This window comes from Ctenopharyngodon idella, chromosome 3, assembly GCF_019924925.1.
Source record: "Ctenopharyngodon idella isolate HZGC_01 chromosome 3, HZGC01, whole genome shotgun sequence".
Lineage (NCBI taxonomy): Eukaryota > Metazoa > Chordata > Actinopteri > Cypriniformes > Xenocyprididae > Ctenopharyngodon > Ctenopharyngodon idella.
Window position 1 is genome coordinate 16439965 of NC_067222.1, and position 26315 is coordinate 16466279.

Genomic DNA, 26315 nt, shown 5'->3' on the forward strand with positions numbered 1-26315 from the left:
ATGTTAATCTTACAGAGATTAAACGAAAGACTACAGTAAAGGAAAAGCAGCCAGAGGACTGTTGCCAAGTAGGAGACTACGTCTGGATCAGGTTGGACAATAAAAATACAAAAAAAACATTTAAAGATTTAGTTACAAAAAAAGATAAAATAATCAAGCTAGTTGATAAACATACAGTAGAATTAGCTGAAAATGGCCTCTGGAATAAAAGAAATTTGGTACTTGTTAAGGAATAAGGAGGCAAAGAAAGAAATTAAACAAGAGAATTATCAACAAGATAAAGAAGAACTGCTTAAGTTAGTAGAAATACATAGTCAAAGAGGTGTTATTAGAATTGAAACTAATTTAATGACAAAATGTGAAGCTAATTATATAGTAACAAATGTCGAACATGAAAGAGCTAGACAAATAAGCAGGTTAGTTAAACCTGTGAAAATAAAATGTGATAAAGCGTTTTTTGGAGGAATGTGTGTTATTTGTGGTAGTTTTGGAGAATATATTTGGTGGGATGGGCCAGCCAAAAGTAAACCAAAATCCAGAAAGGAATTAAAAGATAGCAAACCACAAACAATGTCCAAAGTACCAAGAGACCAATATTTCAAATGCCCGGGGGGCATAAAAGCAGCATTATGTGTTATCTTCCAGGAATGCAGGATTAGTTTCCCTAAACTTGAAGTGATAATGACTCAAAGACTTGGAGAAAGGAAAGATGCCTGTGAATGTTTATGGATAGGAATGAAATGGATTAAATGTGATGAATGTCTTGAAGACATTAAAAAACGGAAATTGCTGGTGTACGGTAGACATAGAGTATGGTCTTGGAATAAGACTTATGGTGATTTATCTAGTAAAGGCAGAATTGAAGGTGCAAAGGTGTACATGGATAATACAAATTATCAGAAACAGCTGGGTAATTCTAGCGTCGATTATTTATGGTCCTACCATATGAAGAAAAATATGGAGGATGTTCAAAGTAAATGGCTGCTACTTGACCCTAGAGATCTAGGGAAAGAGTTAGAGAGCCTAAAAACTTGCTTTGATGAAAAAGGCAGAATGTTTCGGCCTGAGAAAGGAATTGGAATTATTTGGTCAATAGCTACTATTGCCAAAACATTATTAGAAAGTCATGGAGGAACACAAATTTCACCACCACGAATTGATTATCCAAGAAGGGGAGAATGTGATGAGGTGAATGGTAATATGCGTTGTCAATTTGGACAATTGGATGAAGAACGATGCTCGAATAAAATCTTGTTAAAAGAGAGCAGAGTTATGTGTGTTCCAATTGGCTTCTGGAGACAAGGAAACATGCAACCAAGTGCTTCATCTCCTGGCAGGAGGCCAATAATGGAGGGGGAAACCTCAGTTTTGCCAGTACACAGGCATACGCTGGTGTTTAAAGTAATAATAAATATGACCACAGCCTCAGAACCTCAAATTCTTGCATGTGCTGTTGAAATTGAATTGGCACAAGATTAATAATCAAGTGAGTTGACAAGAGGTTCTGGGGTGGGGGGGTGATCTAAAATTTCTATTATATTTTTCAGGAATGATGCAATTTCAAGACGGAGATGAACGAGAAGAATGGGCAAGAAAATTGCAACAATGGAGGAAACCGTGTTTGCCTAGGCCTTTTCTGGTGGTAATGCTAGCAATAGGGATTGTAATCCTAACAGGAATTTGGCCTTTAATTGATTTCACCACACAATTGATAGTAGTGGATGAAATTACTATAAGAGAAGTAGCAAATTGTACTATAGAAACAAGATTCATTTTTGGCTCATGTGAACAGAAAACTTTGGAGGTGTGTAGCCGATGTGAAGAAATAGTAAAAAAACTATACAGTGGGGAAAAATACAATAGTGAAATGTAGAACAAGAAAAGACATATTTAATATTACACAAAGAAAGAAAATTTGGATTTGGCACAAGATGCAAGGAATAGAATATATTGGACCTGGAGAGAAGCATGGATGTTATCAGGAACATCAAGAGGAAATTATTATGAAGAATAGAGAACCTCAAATTGAAAAGAAAAGTGGGGGTTGTATAATCCTAAAAGAAATTTTCAGAGAAACTGTGAAAAATACTAGAAATAAGTATACTATGTATGAAACGCCAAAAAAGATGTGGGATCCATTTTCATGGATAAAGTGGTATAATGAATCCACCAGATTAGGGGAAACTACTGAAGGCATTAGCCGATACTCTAGAAGATTAAGAAACTTATACCAAATTAGTATTGTAATGTGATGGTAATGTGATGTGATGGTACTGTAAAATGTGATGGTACTCAATATAATTGGGATTTACACACCATTTGGAGATTAAAGGCTTTAGATGCCTATAGGAAAATGATTGAGAACCAAAACTGTGTAGAAAGAGGGAATGAATATACTACTAGTATATGCCCCTGTGACCAAAAGTCAAGAAAATGGAATTGTGGGAAAGATTATATGGCTAGAGCTGGAATCACCTGGAAAGAAGAAGACAAAACTAAACACTGGTTAGCTTTTTGGAGAAACCCAAAAGATCAAACTTGGCAAGGTTTACGAATAGCAATAATGGAGAGAAATAACGAATTGTGGAAAAAGGTGATTACTGACAATGGGACTGAGACTGACCAAATGGTAATACAATTACCATTACCAAGAAAGCATTACTGTGAAAAGTATGAAAGCTCAAACAATTAAAATAAACAATAAAGAAACTCATAATGGTATGGGAATACAATATAAGAATACATGGTTAGGAGGTTATTATCCCTTACCTATAGTAAGGATGAGATATGCAAATGATAGTAGAATAGTATGGGCTATTCCTAGAGAAATTCCTGAATACCACAATAGAGAGAATGTGCCAACACCAAAATATAGAATGTCAGTTAATTTCAGTGGCATTTTGAATGACCAGGAAGAAATGTCAGTCGACAGGAGTTTATGGACTGTTTATTACTTTGAAGGTAAAAAGACATTTGTGTATGCTGGATGGGCTTATCTAAATACAACTATTGACAGTAACCTTAGGAGAATGGATATTAATCAGGGAATTAACAGGATGTTGGCATATGAAGTTACTTCTTATAAACCTATATATATGGATAACAAAATTGTTTATGATGAAGAGGATAAAGGGAGATGCATGCCTCCTTACCCATTCTATTGGGCAGTGGCTAGACTGCAATATGCTGAAAAAAATTCAGGATACAGACAATGGACTACCCAAGACTGGAAACACATAGGAAGTAAAATATTTCAAGGATGGAAAATAGTGGGCAAAAATATCAAAGAAACAATCGAGACAATAGTTAATGTAGGAAAAGGAGTGGTTACTACAACATATAATGCAATACAGTGGATAATTGATCACTGGTATGTTATATTGATAGTAGGAGCTATTATAGGTATTTTGATTCTATTAGAAATTACAGGCCTTGGAGGGGTAATGAGAGCGTTATTAAAGGGCTTTTGTTGTGGACTCATTAAGCTTATCATGCAGGTGTCTGGGCAAAGCAAGAGAGCAGATAAGGAGGACAAACAAGCCCTTATTGTAAATCGGAAGCACTGCAAGGCCTTGACTGGATCTAGAACCCCTCAGAAAGGAGGGGCAGAACTAGCATAAGTTCTATATAGTTTGCATACACATTTATTTAGTCATTAGACTGAGAAGTACACGAGCTAGACCAAAATGGCAAGCAACGACAACCATGCATCTACTAGTGCTGAGACCTCAGCTGAGATCAATGAGGCTCTTTGGGAGATTTTGGTAAATATTATTTTATTATTATAATGATTAATAATGAATATAAATATGTTTTGAATTATACTATAATAGCATATTGTGTATAGGACTGAAATGAATTAAATAAGTTTTTGGATTTTAGGTAACTAATAATAACTATTAAATTATGAAAAAGAACATTAGTAAAGGGAAAATTAAGGCTTTTTAAAATCATATTTAACATATATGCTGGATATGTCAATGAATGAAAAAGGAACACATTTTGGATATAATTTATTTAATGTTCCTAGGAACTCAGAAGAGCTCCAGGGGGAGAACTTTTGACAAGACGATTTAATTACTGGGTGGTTATTGATGATGGAAAATGTATGAGATGCTGCCAGACACTGATGGACCCAAGAGTAAAACTTGTAATGGGGGACTTATGTAAAGATTGTTATAAAAGTATGGCATATATTCTGTGGTACAATGATGATGAAACCATTGAGTATAGTGTGAGATCTTTTGAAGTAATTACTGGATTAAGTACAGACATTCTGGAAGAGAGGAAGAATAATTTAAAAATTTTTGAACCAGGATTCAAAGATTGGTACAATGATTTGGATGCACACAAGGTATGGCAGTCGGGGGACCAGGTTCAAATATACTTTATATATTATTTTCTGGAGACGGAAGATCAAACAACAAACAAGTCACCTTCACGCCCCAAGGATCCGAAGAACAGGAAAACGGCACAGGTTTCCAAGGTACTCTGCCTGCAAGACCAGATTCCCTTGCTTGGCTACTGCAAACCTTGTCTGAGCCAGGGGAGGAGCCGAACGTTCCTGTGTGAGGATCCTAAAGGGCACTTGCTTGGAATGTGTGTACATGAGATTACAAATGGAAGGCTATTGAGATCAAAATTTGGCCAGTATTTGACTATCCTTAAGCAGAGCTCAAAGATTTGGCCCCCAGGTGATGCTGTGAAAGGTACAATAATTCATAAGGTAAATCTGAAACCAAGAAACAACCGCATTTGGGTGGAACACTACATGAATGTGTTTCACACCAACTTGCTAATAAATGATGGAACAGTGTACATGCTCCTTGCCAAATACAATAAATTCAAAGACCTTGTTGTGCCGTATCTTAGTTTGAAACTGCAAACTTATAGAATAAATAGAATAATTGCAAGGAGTGGGTGTTGATGAATATGATGATTATGCAATTACTCTATTTTGTTTAAAGTTGTTTTTCTTTGTAGTAGCTTTATGTAACCCAATTAGTGATGATGCATAAAAATGTATTGAAATGATGTAATGTAGAAAAGACAACTATGTATAAGAATGATATTAATGGCTATTATGTATGCATGTATACTTAACCATGTTGAAGTAGTTTATATATGGCTGTTTTACTTACAGTATATGTTTATGTTAAAAAGAAATATTAAACTGTAGTGTATAGTACAAAATTTATATTAAAGTAATGTAGAGTAGAGAACATTTATGTATTAGATACAAGGAAATTGTAATGCTGTAGATAAGGCATATTTTACAGACGAAAAGGAGACGGACACAGAGGAGAGGAGCCAAGAAGAGAGCTAACAGGAGAAAACGCAGGCTATGTCAGAAACACCTTAAAAGGATTGTGGAAGACTTGGCAGCTCTCCAACTGATGACAACAGGCAAGAATTTAACATCAGCAGTGAACTGTTTGAGTATAAAAGACGGATGAGAAGACTGGCCAGGCAGATACTGATTGAGCAGTGTCTCTCGACGCTAGAAACCCAGCTGATTACACCTTTGATTGAAACTTTGCTTTGTTTTGTTAACTTTGTTAATAACCTTTGTTTGCCTTTACCTTTATTAAATTGTAATTACAATTATTATTACATTAATTGCAAATAACTGTCTACCGATATTTTATTACTAAACCCTTGAGCACGAACAGACCACAGAGAAGTCTTCTGAACAAATTGTAAGTACTGTTTGAATGCTTATGATTTAGGGCAGATTTGACTTACTCAACCTAACCTGAGAATAATAAATAATAAGGTTAAAGGTGTTAAGGTAAAAGTTATACACCATAAAACACAAGATATGTCTCACATCCAGACATTCCATACAGTATATGATTTACCAAACGTTGGAAAATAGCAGGGGCGTTGCGGACCCCAAAAGGCATAATCGTATACTGTAGGAAGGCATCAGGGGTAACAAATGCAGATAACTCCTTTGCTCGGGCAGTTAAAGGCACCTGCCAGTACCCCTTCAGAAGATCGAACTTTCTTACATATTGGGCAGAGCCAACATGATCGACACAGTCATCAACACGAGGTAAAGGAAAACAGTCAGGTTTGGTTAAAGTATTAAGTTTCCGATAATCGGTGCAAATAAGACTCACCCCTCATACTACAAGAGAGAGAAGGAACCACAGACTGTTCTAGATTAGAAGGATCACATGATGTTACAATACCAACAGAAGCAGAACTTACTGGAACAACATAGGATTTTAACAAATTAATGTGACAGACCTGCACTTTTCTCCGACGGTCGGGAGTATTCAACAGATAATTATAATCTGAAAGACGCTTAGCTACACTGCAAGGTCCAGTAAACTTGGCTTGAAATGGATTAGTAGGAAGAGATAATAAAACCAATACCTGATCACCTACCTGAGAACTCCTAAACTTAGCCTTCCTGTCAAAAAGTTGTTGCATTTTTGTTTGAGACTTACCCAATTTCTTTTGAGCTATCGCCCGTGCCTCATAAAGTCTACAACAAAATCCACCAACATAGTCTGCAATACTTTTTGGAGGCTTAGTAGTATGCCATTCATCAGCTAAGACAGCAGTAGGTCCTCGTACTGGATGACCAAACACCAGTTCATTTGGACTAAAACCCAAACTTTCTTGAATTACTTCACATATAGCCAGTAACATCCATGGCAGACCCTCTTCCCAGTCCGCATCGAGTTCCACACAATATGACCTTAAGAGAGACTTTAAGATTTGATGAAACCTTTCAAGAATCCCCTGACTCTGTGGATGGTAAGCACTAGAAACATTGTGGGTAACTCAAAGTTGACGTAAGGCTTTTGAAAACTGCTTCAACATAAAATTTGAACCCTGATCTGATTGGATAATCTTGGGAATACCAAAGATAGACATGAATTTAGTGAGGGCTTTCAAAATTTACTTACTGGTGATAGATCTCAATGGGTAAGCTGCAGGATAACGGGTAGTCTGGCACATAATGGTGAAAAGATAATGGTGACCAGCCCTAAACCGTGGCAGAGGACCAACACAGCCAGATGTTCGAAAGGGTTGGACACCACAGGAATAGGCTGTAGCAGAGCAGCTGGCACTTTCTGATTGGGCTTACCAGTAATCTGACACGTGGGCCGCCTAGAAGGCCCTCTGCCTGAAATAGATAGGGAGAAAAGGGACCACAGGCTGCTTCCCATCTTAGCCCGTAGATCCTAATACCATATATGGAGGTTGCTCTGGTTTGTAATGGAAAACGGATGTTACGGTATAAAGTACAGTACAGTCTGAAGAACAAAGAAACCTTCTTTCATACACTTCATGCTGAGACTAGCATTCAGCCCTGAAATCTTCCAAACATCTAGTTTCTTCCACTTGCAAATGCAAGATATACTTTTAGCCTATGTTTTGAAACTGGACACTTTGCTTCTCTTCTTCTCCTGAGATACTTTGGCTCTTATAAGTAAGTAAAGATTAAGTTCATTTTTACAGATGTTTTAGCAGGTTTTTGATCAACAAACTATTGATGAAACTATTGAACTATCGACTGCTCCAGTACAGATTGTACAGATTTACAGTACATTAATTGATTTAACTCTAAAAACACCAGGTTTTAAATGCAATTAATTATCATTGTATTGATGCATTTGATGTTATTATGAATACCATTAGACTATGAGTTGTAATTTTGAGTCTATGTAGCCTAAACTTCTAGTTATTCTAGTTACTTCTTTGTATGAATTTGTATTATTATATTTATATAACACTATCATTGTATTAGGCTGAAACTTTTTAATTATTTCATGCATTTTAGTGATGCACTAAATTAACACTCAAAAACTGTGTACAAACATTTCAATTTCACATAAGTATATTATATTTTTAATAAAAGGGCTAAAATGGATTTACGAATACGAAATATAGGCTAAAAATTTAAACAGTGGCTAACTGACATAAAGCAAAGCTGTGTCCAGAAGATGTCTTTTCAACGTCATGGCACACTTTGAAAATATGTCCACTGAGGAGCCAGAATGAAAGTTTTTATTACGTCTTTTTTTAGACGTCTTCTGCGCGTCCGATATAAACATTCCTGGAACCTCCGTCCGAGGTTAAAAAAAACTCAGCCACAGATCCATCCATAGACAGTAAAACACACATTCACACCTTTAGACAACTTATAATCTGTCATAAAATACACATACTTGTAGAATAATTAATAAAAAAAAAAATGCATCATGCATTGCAGCATGAAAATTATTTTTCTTGCAAAGTGCAAAACCCAAAAAGTGTTACAATAAAAAGTAGTCAATATCTTCACTGTAACACACTGTCACCAATTCAGTTCACACATCAAAGCTCTTCTGCTGGTTTTACTATAGCACTTAGTTTGAAAAAAGTGTTTTTGCATAATTGTTATTATTTTGTGAAAATGATTTTGTGATTTTGTTATGATTATGTAAAAAGACTTTGATGTGTGAATTGAAATTTGGTGACAGTACAGTGTGTTACAATGAAGTTTATGAACATTTATAACATTAAAAAAAAACCATCAATTTACACAAAAGAAAATGAAACAATCTGTCTGCTGCCTAAAGCTGTGTGAAGTAAGGAGGAGCAGAGGTTTGCTATTCTCCAAAGGGAAAAAGAACTGTGGTAAACATACAGAGCTCTGTGCATCAGGCTTTGAAAGTTGCTTACATCGAAGTGAATTCAAATTATAGTTGCAGGAAGGCGGTTATTTCTGTTTTTATGGTGGGATTCAGGAAAAGTAAAACATTCAGCAAGTCGTTTTGTCTTTATTTATGTAGCACACCAATTTGCTCAACATTGAAACGTTTTCATACATTTGTTTATATATATATATGCTCTCTGAGGTAGTCCATGAACCATTAGTATGAGGATGGTTAAAGTTTGTTTAAACTAACCATTTGACAATTACATTACAGGCTATGATTCACATCAAATACTTAATGCTAACATAATTAATAATTAATTAATTCAATAAAAATAATAGAAGTCATCAAATGATAATAAAAGTAATTAAAGGTAATTAATGACATTTTAAGATTTTAAATATCTTTGATATCATTGAATATAATGTAATTTCAAGTTAAATTATCTGCCTTAAATCACACCTAATTATTCTGTTATTCAGTTATGCATGTTCAATCATTAGGTTTGCAAAAATGATATAAAAATATAAAATTAAAAAGTAAAATGTGGCCCTGTGGTCACAAGGCTGATTTGGACCACATGATCTGGGTCACACACCTCTCACCAACAATCGGCCCTCACGTTGTTTGCCGTCATTGATGCTGTGCCGTCACTGTCATACATGGCCAAGTATGTCTGCTATGTGGGCATATTAAAGGGATAGTTCATCCAAAAATGAAAATAATGTCATTTATTACTCACCCTCATGTCGTTCCACACCCGTAAGACCTTCGATCATCTTCAGAACACAAATTAAGATATTTTTGATGAAATCCATTGGCTCAGTGAGGCACTAAAAAATAAAGGTACTAAAGTCGTTATTTAGTTATTTTTGGTGCACAAAAAGTATTCTTGTCACTTTATAATATTAAGGTAGAACCACTGTGGTCTCATGAACTGTTTTAAATATGTCTTTAGTAGCTTTATCTACAGTGGCTTTGCTCTTAATAGAGGCCTCACTGAGCCATCAGATTTTATCTAAAATATCTTAATTTGTGTTCTGAAGATGAATGAATGTCTTACGCGTGTGGAACGGCATGAGGGTGAGGAATTAATTATAGAATTTCATTTTTGGGTGAACTAACCCTTTAAGTTAAAATTGGCCCATAGTGTCAAAAAGGGGTTACATAAGGAGGAGTGTAGTGAATAGATATTCTGAGGAAAGGATATTCAGCATGTCCTGTGTCCAGTTTTCCAAAGGGATAGTAAGGAATGTGTGTGCAGCAGACTTTCACCGTGACTTGACTTGAAACTACACTGTAATACATTTCTGTAGCTTTCACAGCATTATTACTGTAAAATGAACAAATCCTTACTGTTGAACCTGTATAGAGCATGTTGCTGTAAATCTGCAAAACATCATGGTTAAATTTCAATGGCGGGTAAATTCTACAGTAAATATATACTTTTTTACTGTGAATCACAATGAGGAAATTTTGAACAGGACATTTTCAGCAACAGAAACCGAGGAGATTCCACACTTTCTCTAGGATTTGACTTCAGCAAGGTAACTTTGCTCATATTTTGCCATGTTTCCTCATGTAAATTTACCTGTGTTTAGGAGTGTGCCAGGAGAGAGATGTAGAGAGCGGCACTATAAGCCATATCATTACAAACAGAACTGTTTACTCGCATAAATTTGATCGATTTTATCTGTCAATATTTGATAACGTCATCAGTTTGATGGAGTAACATTGTTGGATAAAAGTAAACTGGAACTCCATGCACATGCATGTGTGTTAGCAAAGTGTGCTAGCCGTTTCGCATTGTTTTTCTAGCTACGGCATGATCAATCAAATACCGAAGCGGGCTGAAGTGAAAGAAAATGCAGCAACCTCTTTGCCAGGCATAATACAGCAGCTACATAGAATAGATGCGTGCCTTTTTAAAGTGAATTCCCACCTCGTGGAAGCATAATACGGACGTGCCATTGTACACGCATTAACAGTATTCTTTGTATTTCTTCAACATTTTTTTGAATGCTGCCACAGACACAAAGTAGCCTATTTACATTGTGGGGAATATAAAATAGTTGTCACAATTATGCTTAGTTGATTTTGTCATGCACAGGCTTTAGAATATATTTCATTAGATCCTGTTTTTTCTTTGGTTAATTTCCTGCGTCTCATTTGTTTCTATAATAACTGTCATTAGTTCATGTGGAGCTGTGTTTGATTAATTAGTCTAGTTTATATTTACTACTTAAGCTGTGCCTTTGCCTTCATTTTCTGATCAGTGTCACTCTACTTAAAGGATTAGTTCACTTTCTAATTAAAATTTCCTGATAATTTACTCACCCCCATGTCATCCCAGATGTCCATGTCTTTCTTTCTTCAGTCGAAAAGAAATTAAGGTTTTTGATGAAAACATTCCAGGATTTTTCTCCATATAGTGGACTTCAATGGCCTCCAAACGGTTGAAGGTCAAAATCACAGTTTCAGTGCAGCTTCAAAGAGCTTTAAATGATACCAGATGAGGAATAAGGGTCTTATCTAGCGAAACGATCGACCATTTTCTAAATTTTTTAAATGTTATATGTTTTAACCATAAATGTTCATCTTGAACTGGCTGTGATGGTTTCTCTAGATAAGACTCGTATTCCTCATCTGGTATAATTTAAAGCCTTTTGAAGCTGCACTGAAACTGTGATTTTGACCTTCAACCGTTTGGAGGCCATTGAAGTCCACTATAAGGAGAAAAATCCTGGAATGATTTCATCAAAAACCTTAATTTCTTTTCCACTGAAGAAAGAAAGACATGAACAACTTGGATGACATGGGGGTGAGTAAATTATCAGGAAATTTTCATTTGAAAGTGAACTAATCCTTTAAGTAAATCTCACGATTATGTTAAGGTATGTTACTCTGCCGGTTTTGTGGATTATCTTGTTATCCACAAAATGTATCTTGGAATTTATTAAACTTTGTATTGGATTTATATTCATCTGAGTCTTCTTGTGTTTGCCTGAACATACAATATAATATAATATAATATAATATAATATAATATAATACAAACCTGATTCCAAAAAAGTTGGTACACTGTACAAATTGTGAATAAAAACAGAATGCAATGATGTGGAAGTTTCAAATTTCAATATTTTATTCAAAATACAACATAGATGACATATCAAATGTTTAAACTGAGAAAATGTATCATTTTAAGGGAAAAATAAGTTAATTTTACATTTCATGGCATCAACACATCTCAAAAAAGTTGGGACAAGGCCACGTTTACCACTGTGTGGCATCCCCTCTTCTTTTTATAACAGTCTGCAAACGTCTGGGGACTGAGGAGACAAGTTGCTCAAGTTTAGGAATAGGAATGTTGTCCCATTCTTGTCTAATACAGGCTTCTAGTTGCTCAACTGTCTTAGGTCTTCTTTGTCGCATCTTCCTCTTTATGATGCGCCAAATGTTTTCTATGGGTGAAAGATCTGGACTGCAGGCTGGATCCTCCTTCTACGCAGCCATGATGTTGTAATTGATGCAGTATGTGGGTCTGGCATTGTCATGTTGGAAAATGCAAGGTCTTCCCTGAAAGAGACGACGTCTGGATGGGAGCATATGTTGTTCTAGAACTTGGATATACCTTTCAGCATTGATGGTGCCTTTCCAGATGTGTAAGCTGGCCATGCCACACACAATCATGCAACCCCATACCATCAGAGATGCAGGCTTCTGAACTGAGCGCTGATAACAACTTGGGTTGTCCTTGTCCTCTTTAGTCCGGGTGACATGGCGTCCCAGTTTTCCAAAAAGAACTTCAAATTTTGATTCGTCTGACCACAGAACAGTTTTCCACTTTGCCACAGTCCATTTTAAATGAGTCTTGGCCCAGAGAAAACGCCTGCGTTTCTGGATCATGTTTAGATATGGCTTCTTTTTTGACCTATAGAGTTTTAGCCGGCAACGGCGAATGGCACGGTGGATTGTGTTCACCGACAATGTTTTCTGAAAGTATTCCTGAGCCCATGTTGTGATGTCCATTACAGTAGCATTCCTGTATGTGATGCAGTGCCGTCTAAGGGCCCGAAGATCACGGGCATCCAGGATGGTTTTCCGGCCTTGACCCTTACGCACAGAGATTGTTCCAGATTCTCTGAATCTTTGGATGATATTATGCACTGTAGATGATGATAACTTAAAATTCTTTGCAATTTTTCTCTGAGAAACTCCTTTCTGATATTGCTCCACTATTTTTCGCCGCAGCATTGGGGGAATTGGTGATCCTCTGCCCATCTTGACTTCTGAGAGACACTGCCACTCTGAGAGGCTCTTTTTATACCCAATCATGTTGCCAATTGACCTAATAAGTTGCAGATTGGTCCTCCAGCTGTTCCTTATATGTACATTTAACTTTTCCGGTCTCTTATTGCTACCTGTCCCAACTTTTTTGGAATGTGTAGCTCTCATGAAATCCAAAATGAGACAATATTTGGCATGACATTTCAAAATGTCTCACTTTCAACATTAAATATGTTATCTATATTCTATTGTGAATAAAATATAAGTTTATGAGATTTGTAAATTATTGCATTGCTTTTTTATTCACAATTTGTACAGTGTCCCAACTTTTTTGGAATCGTGTTTGTATAATGTAATATAATATAATATAATATAATATAATATAATATAATATAATAATTGTTACAACGCGTGGTTAGGAAAGTCACAAAGATGAGGAAATGTTCAAAGACTTTAATGATGAATGCGTAGATAGCAAAATATTTGCTCACTTTTTGTATGGAGAAAAATCCTGGAATGTTGTCATCAAGGATTCTGTGATAGAGACTCCCTGATCAGTGCCCTGACTACTGAACTAGGGAGCTGACTGAGGCCCACCCATTATCATGTTCACAGTCACACTAGTTAATATGGTCACCAAAGTAATTGCTGATGTTGACTGGATCATTTCATTTAGCCAGTCCAACTTGTATACATTGTCATCAAGCCATCAGTCTTGCCTTTAGTCATCTACATTAATGACTAATTTCTTCCACTGCAGGAAACAACTCCAGCCCAGAAGGAAGTTTCCCATTCAGAAACAAAGTCAGTATTAAGGATTTTGAAGCTTAAAATTCTGACGTTTTTCAATCATATTTACTTTCTCTTTTAATCATTTCCAATTGTATCTGGATATTTTATTTCAACTTCTACAAAGATGATGGATTTGTATGTTTAGAAGTGTTGTATACATAATAATAAAAATGTAGAGTCTATTAATGTATATAATGTAAAATATTTTATGCCTATGTATTTTCAAATTTAAAATGTTTTAAATAAATGTCATTTTGTGACAAAAATTGTGTTGTTATTTTACAGTACACAATGAAAGCAGTTTACAGTAATCTTATATTTGCTGTGATAAAAAAAAAAACAGCAGTAATAATAGTAGAACATGAAATGTACGGTAACTTGCTGGCAGTAATTAGCAAGCAGGTTGCTGTTTACTGTAAATGTAATATTATATAGTAATTATAGTGATATTACTGTACAATAATAAACAGTAACAAAATAGATACCATGATTGCATTCACAGAAAGCATACTGTGGAATAGAACACAGCAACTTACTTGCTAATTACTGCCAGCAAGTTACCGTACATTTCAGAGTGTTCTTTCTACAGTGTAGTCACAGGTAGGCCTGTACAATGATGTACAATTGATGTGTAATTCATGATTTCATGATGTCATTCAGGGAAAATCAAAAGCTCAAAGTTTGTCCTCATAATACACAACAATTGTCTTGTCTTGGAATTGTTTTGTATGTTTTTCTTGTGCTCTCTGATGTAGTCCACTAACAAGTTAGCATGAGAGCGGTGAAAGTTTACATTTCATAAAATATATACTATTTACTATATACAGGCATACAACTTTACACCATTTAGATTAACAAGTCTGCAAAATGTTGGTATGTTCAAAAATGCAAAATTGGATGATCTGTTTATTAATATTGCTGATATGAATGATCTTCTTCATTAAAGGGAATCTGTTATACCATATTAAAGTCTTGTGAACCAGACTTCAGACTACAAGAGACAGGTGCATCATGCCGCTGATTCAAGATCTTTTAAAGAAACTACATGAATTCCTGATAAAATCAAATCTTTTCAAATCTTTGCCATTGAGCCTTTTGTTAATCGGATTGGAGGCCTTGTTGGATCAACACTTCTCATGCCCATGCAAAGTACATCAGAATGGAAAGATAACTGCGGCCATATTTATTGGACCTTCTCTTTTTACTTTTTGTTTAATGTTCCTCTATGCACGGCCTTTTAGACATGGATGGTTTCATTGCCCGGATCCAGAGAATGATGATACTCAGAAGAACTGGCCTGCAGTTCTCATATCATGTCTGATTCCACCTGTAATGTGGATCTTCATCTTGTTTCTTGATGGAGAATACTTTACTTGTGGCATGACAGACTGGGATGGATGTTATGATTTCAATAAGAAGATAAACATGTCATGGTGTTATCCCTCTTCAGAAGGTAATAACATGTGGTGTAATACCTCGTCAGAAGATTATAGAAAAATGAATCGCACACTTGAGTATTTTCATGAGTCTCAGGTAAATATCATATAATACAAAGTCTTGTCTTTTTAGTCTAATATAATAATACATATTACATTAGTTTTGTCTGTACCTCACAATGCTATGAATGAAAAGGAAAATAACATGAGTTAATTGAAATACAAACAGCCCCAACATATCAAGATTACATGGACTGTTCTTCTATTATATTGTCTTTCTTTCTTTCTTTCTTTCTTTCTTTCTTTCATTCAGTTTTTAGGTTATTTCGTGATCTCTGTCTTCAGTGTTTTGGCAATTGTCTTCGTGGGCATTTATGACTGTCTCGTAACTGGAAAATGTGACTGCTTACCAAATCCACTGTTATGCTGTTGCGGACGTAGACTACCTGATCCCCACACCCAAAGTCAAGGTAATAGCAGAAGAAGTGGGATAATTTAGAGCTTCAGACTATCAGCCATACACTGTAAAAATAAATAAATAAATAAATAAATAAATAATTTGTAACCTGGCTGCCTTAAAATGTTGTGTTCAATAAGCTAAAAAACATTTGTTGTTTACACATATATTGGAGTTTCTTAAACCTAGAATTAATAGTTGGGGTAACAAAGGTGAAGCTTAATCAACTTTATATTTTTTATAACCAACAAGTTTTTAGTAAGCCCAACTAGACGAGAAAGTTGTGCCAACCTAAATTCAAGATGAAACAACTTAAAATTTGTGAGACCAACAAACGTGTAGTTGTTTGAACTAAGCATTTTGTTGAATAAACTTGTAAGTATAAGTTGTGCATACTAAATACAAATTGGCTAAACCTAGAATTAATAGTTGGGGTAACAAAGGTGAAGCTTAATCAACTTTATATTTTTTATAACCAACAAGTTTTTAGTAAGCCCAACTAGATGAGAAAGTTGTGCCAACCTAAATTCAAGTTGAAACAACATAAAATTAGTGAGACCAACAAACGTGGAGTTGTTTGAACTAAGCTTTTTGTTGAATAAACTTGTAAGTACAAATTGGCCAAACTAAGCGTCTTGTTGAATTAACGCAACCACCACTCGCAGCGGCCTGCATACGTATGCAGCGGCCCCTGGCGCGAGTCTACGAGGGCGCGTTGAGAGGTATTTTTGGGACAGACTCGATCGTCACGCCGGAAATAACGGTCTGGTTGTTTTTTGACAGGAGCTGCAGTTTCAGGGATAATATTTAGCATCGAGAACAGGTTTCTTTTCTTTTGCAAAATATTATCTTCATGTCAACTACACAGCCTGCTTTTGCTTATGCCACCTGGGCATTAGACAATATATACATGCTTATTTAAATAATGTGTACAGTTGTAATAATACATAATGCTCCATTTGAACTAAGATTACATGTGCATGAGTTTCAGATGAATTTACAGGTTTAAATATAAATACTAGGTTTACATATGACTCAGTAAAGCCCTGACATTCGGTTCTATTTATTTAATGAATCATAATGCGATTGTATTATTCAACGCGCTATTATTATGTTTGTGATATCAACCACTGGTCGATGACCATAATGTTTGTATAAACTGTAGGTAACAACTGGTAAAATGTACACCTAGGTCATAAAAACCGTAATGATACCTACACTTAAATATTTTCTTCTCAGTCATGTCATCAATTGCTCTTGAGCGAAATCTCCTCCCATCCGTTGTCTGATTGGCATTTCGCAAGGATTCCTGGGTAGTTAAAGTGTGCGGAGCCTGCATCTATGCGGGCTTCGCGGAAGACCGCTTCAAGGGTACAAAGGGGGCGCTGCTGAGCACACTTCAGAGCGTTAAAATGCTGAATGGGACGGCCTACGGACTCGTAGACTCGGCGAGCACGCACAATTGAAGTCCACGAGATCGAAAGTCCAAATGAAGTGCGCCATTTGGGACAGGGCCTTAGTATTCAGTTATGATCGTCATTATTATTACTGCCGCGAGACGAACCTAACGGTGATGATAATACCGTTCTGCCGCAATATTGATTAAGAAGATGCACGCATTTGTGCGTGCATCAAAGAGTAGGTGTGTTTCTTCATAATACTGTTTACCTTTGATCGTGAATTTGTCTTTAAAGACGTGCTTATCGTGTCTGCCGAGCACATATGTCTGTAAGCTAATCTCAAGCCAATCTTATTATACGATTGCTGTACAAACGTATTTTCAGTGTTAATGTCATAACAAATGCGGATATTATTCATTTGCATATTGATGTTTTATCTGTACATTGCCTAGCATTGCCTAGCAATGTACAATGTTTAAACATAAAAGAACGCGAAAATACTACAGGCATTATATAGCGGGTAAATTTGACCCACGTGGCGCTTATAGGTATAAGTGCCCCGTTTTATGATCTGGTTTTATCTAAACAATTTTTAACACCAATGGATTGTAAATTACACAATTTTAGTAAAATTCAATGAGTGGGAAACTTGAATGTTTTATTGAAAACCTGTTATGTACATTTGAAAAACAGCCACGGGTAAAATTTATCCCGTGGCGGTTCTAGTGTTAATATTTCTCTAGTTTACCCTAATTTAACAAACATTTTTATCAATACAAGCTGGACATAAGTTTGCTCTTACCTCAATTAAGAAGTCTTAATTCAAAATGGAGGCTTCGTCAGCCATGGTGCATGGCGACCTGTTCTGACACAGTGGGGTTTCCTTGCAGGGGCTACTGATAAATGTCCGTTGTAAATATATAACAATCAAATGAACAAATAAAACTCCAAAGTTTAGTTATGCTAAATACACATGGCAATAATGTGCACATTATGACAGTGAAAATATCATTGACTCACTAATTAATCTTCTAATGTTAAATAAAATTGTTTCACTAAATTGTTGCCATGTTGTACTAAATTGTTAATTCGTTTGAATTAAAATGAGGTAAACTACACTGTCACCACAACTGTTAACTCGTTTTAATTAAAGATGAGTTAACGAAATACAACGTGGTCACAGTAGAATAAAACAGGGAACGAATTAAGCCAAATGAACGAATTCCCTTTACTAATTGTAACGAAATAACAAAGTCATAAAATGAGAAACAAATACTTGATCACTATAAATATATTTTTGTCCACATATCATGTTTTACACTCCGTACAACACTGCCACGAGGATACACTGACAACCTGTTAAATATTTCTCTAGTTTACCCTAATTTATCGAACATTTTTCAAGAATACAAGAATAACTCTGTGTAATATTCACGTAAGCACTGAATATTTACGGCACGACGGCAAGTTGCTGTGGGATTATTGGCTTGGCGCCAGTTGGATGTGACATGTGAATACTGCTGCACATTTGCCAGTAAAGCTCCAAGTTTGTTCCATCGCAGAGCGCGGCAGAACTTGCGGTTACTGTGGCAACCAGGCTCACGGTCCTTCTGATAAATGCCCTGCAAGAGGTAAACAATGTGGCAAATGCGGGAAACGCAACCACTTCGCCAAAGTGTGTCGCTCTGCTTACAAAAGGAATGTTCATGCAGTGAGCAAAGAGGCTTCTTATGATGAGGAAGACCCACATGCAGAGTTTTTCGTGGATGCAGTCTTGCAAAAGTCATGTGACATGGAACAAGCATTTGCAGACATACTGGTGGGAAAAGAAAAAATTTAAGTTAGTTTCAAATTGGACACTGGAGCACAGGTAAATGTCATTCCATTGCACACATTTATTAGGCTACAAGCTCAGTGCAAGCTCACACCGACTAAGCACAGCCTCACTGGATATGGTGGTCAAATGCTCACAGTAAAAGGGACATGTGTGTTGCCGTGCAGATACAAAGACAGGGAAACACTGATGAACTTTTACATAGTCAACATGCAGGCACCGCCTGTGTTAGGTCTAAAAGCATGTCTGGACCTGGACTTAATCAAGCTAGTGCTCTCAGTGAATGCACTTAAAGAAGACAAGTCCGTCATGGAGGAATATGCTGATGTATTCGATGGCACTGGATTATTTCCAGGGGAGTGCACAATCCATCTAAAACCCAATGCAACTCCAGTTGTTTATCCACCGAGAAGGATACCTCTGGCTCTTCGGGGCAGACTGAAAGAAGAGCTGCAAAATATGGAAAAACAAGGAGTCATAGTCAAGGTAACAGAGCCCACCGACTGGGTAAATACACTTGTGGTCATGGAAAAACCAAAAATCGGCAAACTCAGAATATGCTTGGATCCCCGTGACCTCAATAAAGCTATCAAGCGTCCACACTACCCCTTGCCAACGATAGAAGACATCACGCCCAAGCTATCAGGTGTGAAATACTTCAGTGTTTTAGATGCCCGTTCAGGGTACTGGGCAATAAAACTAACAGAGGAATCTTCCAAGCTGACGACATTCAACACTGTATTTGGACGATACAGATTTCGGCGTCTTCCATTTGGCATCATTTCAGCTCAGGATGAATTTCAGCACAAAATCGACGAGACATACGAAGGTCTAAATGGTGTCGTTGCAATCGTTGATGACATTCTGGTTTATGGACGGACCAAAAAGGAACATGACGACAACTTCCACGCAATGTTGCAAAGGTCTCGTGAGAAAGGCGTGAAGCTCAACCCTGAGAAAAGCATCGTGAGTGCTACTGAAGTTCGCTATTTCGGTCACTGTTTATCTGCTGAAGGAGTCAAGCCAGACCCTGAAAAGGTCTCAGCGTTCAAGCACATGGAGCCACCAAAGCAGAGCTCGAAACAGTCCTGGGAATGGTAAATTACCTGTCCAAGTTTGCACCCTGCTTATCGGACATTAATGCACCACTTCGGCAGCTCCTCAAACAGTCCAGCGATTTCATATGGGATTCCCAGCACAACACCGCATTCCAAAAAATGAAAGATCTCATAACTAAGGAACCGGGACCAGTACTTGCGTACTATGACCCACAGAAAGAACTGCACCTTCAAGTGGACGCATCGAAATATGGCCTTGGTGCAGTCCTGCTGCAGGACGGGAAGCCGCTCAGCTATGCGTCAAGGTCACTGACCGAATGTGAAGTTAGCTACGCTCAAATAGAGAAGGAGCTCTACGCGGTCTTATTCGGCTGCAAGCCCTTTCATCAGTACGTGTATGGCCGAAACATCATAGTGGAGTCTGATCACAAGCCGCTTGAATCAGTGATGAAAAAACCACTAGCCGCAGCTCCGCCGCGTCTTCAAAGAATGATCCTACAACTCCAGAAATATGATATCGCCATCACACACCAGCCAGGAAAGGAGATTCCTGTGGCAGACACCCTCTCTAGAAAGTTTATCGAGACAGGGCACGACAATCTCAGCGAAGGAATGGACATGCAGGTTCACATGGTTTACAAAAGCTTACCTGTCAGTGATGCAAAGCTGCAACAGATCCGTGCTGAGACTGAGTCAGACAGCCAGCTTGTCCAGCTTAGACAGGCGATTCTGGATGGATGGCCTGGAGAAAGGAGAAAATGCCCCGCAGACATCAGTGACTTCTGGAATTTCCGAGACGAACTGTCATTGATAAACGGAATCATTCTCAAAGGTGAGAAAATAGTCATACCCACCTCACTCAGAGAAGATATGCTCACACGCATTCACGTCAGTCACATGGGCATAGAGAAGTCAAAGCAAAGAGCACGAGATGTGTTATTCTGGCCAGGAATGTGTAAACAGATAGAACACATGGTTGAGAGATGTGATACTTGCCTGGAGCGACGTTGTTCAAACACCAAGGAGCCCATGATTCCTCACGAAATACCAACCAGACCATGGCAGGTAATAGCTTCAGACCTCCTTACCTGGAACAACGAAGAATACACCTGTTGACAACTTCAAGTCGCCTGCCCAGCTTCTCATGAGTCGCAGACTGCGATCCATACTGCCAACCACCAACAAGCAGCTCCTACCTGAAATTGTCAGTTTCACAGAGGCACGCTCCAAAAGAGTAAAGCAGCAGCAGCATCAGAAAAAGTATTACGATCGTTCGACTCGTCCACTTTCACAGCTTCACACTGGACAATCCGTTCGCATACAAGAGAACGGCCTTTTTGTTTTGTTTTTTTAAAAGAAAGGGGATGTAATATTCACGTAAGCACTGAATATTTGCGATACTGATTTACGGCATGACAGCAAGTTGCTGTGGGATTATTGGCTTGGCGCCAGTTGGATGTGACATGTGAATACTGCTGCACGTTTACCAGTAAAGCTCCAAGTTTGTTCGGTACTCGCTGTACGTCTCCTTATTTTGCACACCCTGTGCAACAATATAACAAACCAAGAATAAGACACTCTTGAACTCTTGACTCAAAAATGTAAGCTTTTCGTCAGTCTTCAAACATGGCGTCCTGTTTGTTCTGTGAGAAACACTAGGTGGGCGGGGTTTCCTTGCATTGCCACTCATACAACTAAGAAATATTTGTTGCGTGAACTACTCTGATTAAACGGATTAGTTGGGCACTGGTAAACTTAATATCTTAAGTGTACCCAACATTTTAGTTGAACTAACTTAGGAAAATATGTAACACATTTACAAGATTAGGGCATTGGTAGGCAAGACCCCTTTTTTTAACACTAAAAGGGGTCTTGCCTACCAATGCCCTAATCTTGTAAATGTGTTACATATCATTTGTAGACCTTTCTTTCCTGTTACAATTTGTCTATGTATACAAGTCAATTACAAAGCTTTCTGCATCCCCTATTCTAAAGTGTAAACTATTCATAACTTATAAATGTGTTACATATCATATCATGATTACAGATCTTTTCATGTTCAATGATTCACCTCATACCATCATTTACCCAAGCCTGATCTTTACATTTTTAAAAAAAAATAAATTAATACACTGTCACCGTTTAAAACGCAACATCAATCTTTTTTATTTATTTATTTATTTATTTATTTGCCGGTGGGATACCATGAAAATAAATATTAGTTCAATAACTTACCGTTCTGCCAGTTTTCACCTTCTATATTATAACAGTGATAAGAATTAAACTTGCAGTGACTCTGAAGCATGCAGACGTCATTTTGTTGGATGCTGTTGCCACGGTGAATCGTAATATCGTAAAAAACCTACTCAGAGAATTAACTCAATTCAGCTGAACTCAAGAGTTTTCTATCTTAGGGTAAGTCAACTCAGAGTTCAAGTTTGAATTCAGAGTTGGTTGAACCTCCTTATTAAAAAAGAGCCTCAGGACTCATCTATTGTCCAGTCTGATGTGTTTTCAATCAAATTAATCCTGTAAATCTATTTTCCTCCTCTGTCTCTGAACTCACAGGGATCACATCACATCCAGAGTCAAGTCAGGTAAGTTTCATTTTTAAATGTTAATTAGAAATCATTAATTCACCTGCAGTATCACTTCATGTTAAAGGTGCAGGAGCAGGAGCAGGACTGAGAAACACTGCTGTGATATTGATATTGTTGAAAACACATGTTAAAACATGTCTTATTCTGAACCCAGAATGCAGCAGCTTCTGATGAAACTCCAGCCGCTGGATCAAACCAGAACCAGAACACAGCAGGAACCCAGAATGCAGCAGCTTCTGATGAAACTCCAGCTGCTAGATCAAACCAGAACCAGAACACAGCAGAATCAATTGAGATGAATCCTATACTGAATAAACAAAACCCAGAGACTCAGCCGGATCCAGTGGTTTCACAAACATGATCAACAATCAGACAAAAGCACTCCTGAAACCGTGATTTAAGAGTTTAGTCTCGTTCTTCATTTGTTAATGAGACAGTTTTTCCTAATGGATGTTTTTTTTTTTGGTTTTGTAATTATCTGTAACTACATGCAGGATGTTTAACTGTCATCACACTTGTTCTTTGAATTCATGTAATAGTAGTTTGCTTTAATAACTAATTCTAGCTGAAAACCAACTTCAACAGTAAATGGACACTCCTTCAAGTGTAAGAATCGATTGAGGTTTGATTCTCAGTTCAGGATCATGATGTCAGTAAATGTTCAGCTCTGGGTCTCTTACACCCTTCAGAAACACTGAGATTGAATAATAAAACCTTCAGATGGAAGATCATATCCTTCATGTAATATCAAAACTTTTTTTGTTTTTGTTACCTTCCTTCCTCTTCCTCTTGTATTTAATCTGTGAATCCTTCCTCATACAGTTTTCAGCAGAGAATGAGTCCAAACACAGAGTCTTACAAGCACACGATCAGTCATTCTCCTCCATAATACTGAGTCTGGAAAGCAGATCAAGAAATTTAAGTTTCAAGTTTACTTTATTTATATAGCACATTTAAAACAGCCACACGACTGACCAAAGTGCTTCACAAAAGAAACAGCATCATAAGAGTAATAAGAGCACACAAAACAGACTAAAACAAAGAACCAGAATAAAATAAAACACAAATAGAAAATATAATAGGCAGGAATATAAAACCTAATAGGCCAATGAAAACAGATGGGTTTTTAAAAGAGACTTAAAATGGTCAGACTAGGGGCCATTCGGATCTCCACTGGCAAGTCATTACCGAGAAGGCATGGTCACCTCTACGCTTAAGTCTGGAGTGAGGGATTAAAAGAAGGTTCTGGTCACCAGATCTTAGGCTTCTCAAGGGGATGTACTGATGCAGCAATTCAGATAGGTAGCCGGGTGCTTGATTGTGTAATGATTTAAAAACAAACAATACGATTTTAAAATGTATTCTAAATTGAACAGGCAACCAATGAAGGGCCTTTAAAAGTGGAGTGGCATGATCCCTTTTTTTTCTTTTTTAGAAGAAGTCTAGAGGCAGCATTTTGGACCAGTTGAAGATGGGCAATTTAAGCTTTAGAAATGTCACAGTATAATGAGTTACAATAAATGAGATGTGACGTAATAAAAGCATGCACCGCCATCTCCACAGTCTTATCAGTGAGGAAATGTTTAATTTTTGCAAGTATATGGAGCTGATGAAAACTGGACCCAATCACAGTGGAGATTTGTTTATCAAAGTTTAATGATTCATCTAAAATAACACCCATATTACATACCTGTGAAGACCTAAAAGCTGATAGGGATCCCAGGTCAAAATTAAATGCTTTCATATTTTCTGAAGGGCCAAAAACAATTACTTCAGTTTTCTCCTCATTTAAGGATAAAAATGTTTGAGATAACCAGGATTTACCTCTAGACAGGATAAATATTTGAGTATATTTATATTTACCATGTTTTCTAAAAATAGATCCCAGAGATAACACATATAATGAAAATAGGGAGGGGGCCAAAATAGAGCCTTGCGGAAGGCCACAGGGGAGAGAAGTGTAACGGGTTATATTACCTATAGTTTAGTTCTTCACTTTTATGGACCAATTAGGAAAATCAGAAGTTTTGTATGTTCGACTATGGAAGTAGGGGTTAATTGCTGAAAGAATGACAGGAAACCACAATTAAGGTAAGTACGTAGATTTTTTTTATTTTTTATAAATGTTTCCTTAAATGTCAGCCTTTCCCCTTTTTGAAAGTAAACAATAAAATAAATAATAATAATAATAATAAAAAAAAACAATTCAAAGTAAGTTACATCAATTCAATGAAAAGAAATAAAAGAACAAAGATTCAACAACAATTTTGTGATATCACACACACGTCGACAATCAGTTTAATTTCCAAATGTTCAATAACTGATATCAGTTCCTTCTAGTTATCTCAGACAGTTTTCAGTCACGTATGGAAAACACACTCTCTATGCAATAGTTTTACCTTGAGCAGGGAAAACAAAATGAAATCACGATACTCTCCTGGTCCTATAGGATGAATTTTCTTCTTTCTTTTCCAGTGTCCGAATAGGTTGGTTCGCCATCAAAGAAAATCAATATCCCCTCAGGAAAAAAACCTGAACTGTTTAAAAGGCCAGAAATGCACGACTGCATTTAGTCAACAATAGCATCACATCAGGTAAGTATCTCCACATACCAATAAATTAACATAAAAAGCAATAATTTCAATGTTTTACAATATTACATAAACATACATCTTTTTTCAGACACGTGTACATTACCGCGACATGCACGTGCAAAAGAACGACACCACATGACAACTGAACAGCCTACGAATTTGTACCATAATATCCAAAATACAACATAAATCGCACATATGACCACAATAAACAAAATAAACTTCTGCTTTTCTTACAAAACAAGTGTTGCTTTCTTATTTAAACATTAAACTCAGCATACATGCATAAATTGAACTCATCACATCCAGACCTTCACTTCCCAGTAATACGATGTAATTCACCCATCGATCGTCTCAGTACTAAAATAACGACTGAATTCACTCAGTATCCTCCTCTTTCAACTGACTTGAAGAGTTTTAAACACTAAAGTTTTACTCCGTCATTTCTGTTTTCTTGATAGCTAAATAGCGAATTTCTCTCAGTCTTCTTCCTTCTCAGGCCTTGCGCAATCTGCCGCGTTAGTAAGTGGGCGGGCCATATCAACAGAACTCTGATTGGATGAAACTATAACTTGTTTAAATATTACAAATTATTTTTGTCACACAAATTATTTTATTTTAAGTATTTGTTAATATCACTCATCTTCAATTATTCACTTTTCTGAACCTCATATATATATATATATATATATATATATATATATATATTATAGGAGCAGTGGAAGATAAAAATTCTCCTAGCCTAACCACATATTTCCTGTCAGATAAAAATTACTGGAACCACTTTAGAACTGCCCCAGAGAGACCCACCCACGATTTCAGTCTGTTGATTAATACAGAATGGTTAATAGTGTCGAAAGCAGCTGATAAATCTAAAAGAACGAGGACCACAGAGTCACCCATATCAGTAGCTAAAGAGATGTCGTTTAATACTCTCAAAAGAGCAGATTCAGTACTGTGGGCAAGGAATTCAAACTCCAACAGGTGACATAAGGTGGCAAACAGGTGTTAAAATTGAGAAAAAAAACCTTGGGAGAAACCAGGCTTAGTCGGGGGGCCAGTTCTCCTCTGGCCAACAGTGCTTTGTTACGATTCAGGTTGCTATCATAAGTCTGATAGGGTCGCAACATTCAAAGTATTTATTTCAGTTCCATACAGTTGAGGATCGTATTGAGGATCACGCCGGTATGGACGGTC

General features: G+C 36.9%; 1 protein-coding gene across 6 annotated transcripts in view; it reads left to right on the forward strand.

Moving 5' to 3' along the window:
- The window catches only part of LOC127508098 (uncharacterized), a 320544-nt gene extending 297287 nt beyond the window's left edge, over positions 1-23257 (forward strand). Inside the window, exons 8-11 of one of the 6 annotated variants that reach the window (XM_051885709.1) lie at positions 14686-15272; positions 15489-15645; positions 22493-22521; positions 22679-23257. The gene's annotated coding sequence lies outside the window, so the exon portion shown is untranslated. The remainder of the gene's footprint in view (positions 1-14685; positions 15273-15488; positions 15646-22492; positions 22522-22678) is intronic. The other 5 variants (XM_051885713.1, XM_051885711.1, XM_051885712.1 and 2 more) reach the window with 5 other exon arrangements.
- The last annotated feature ends 3058 nt before the right edge of the window (positions 23258-26315 follow it).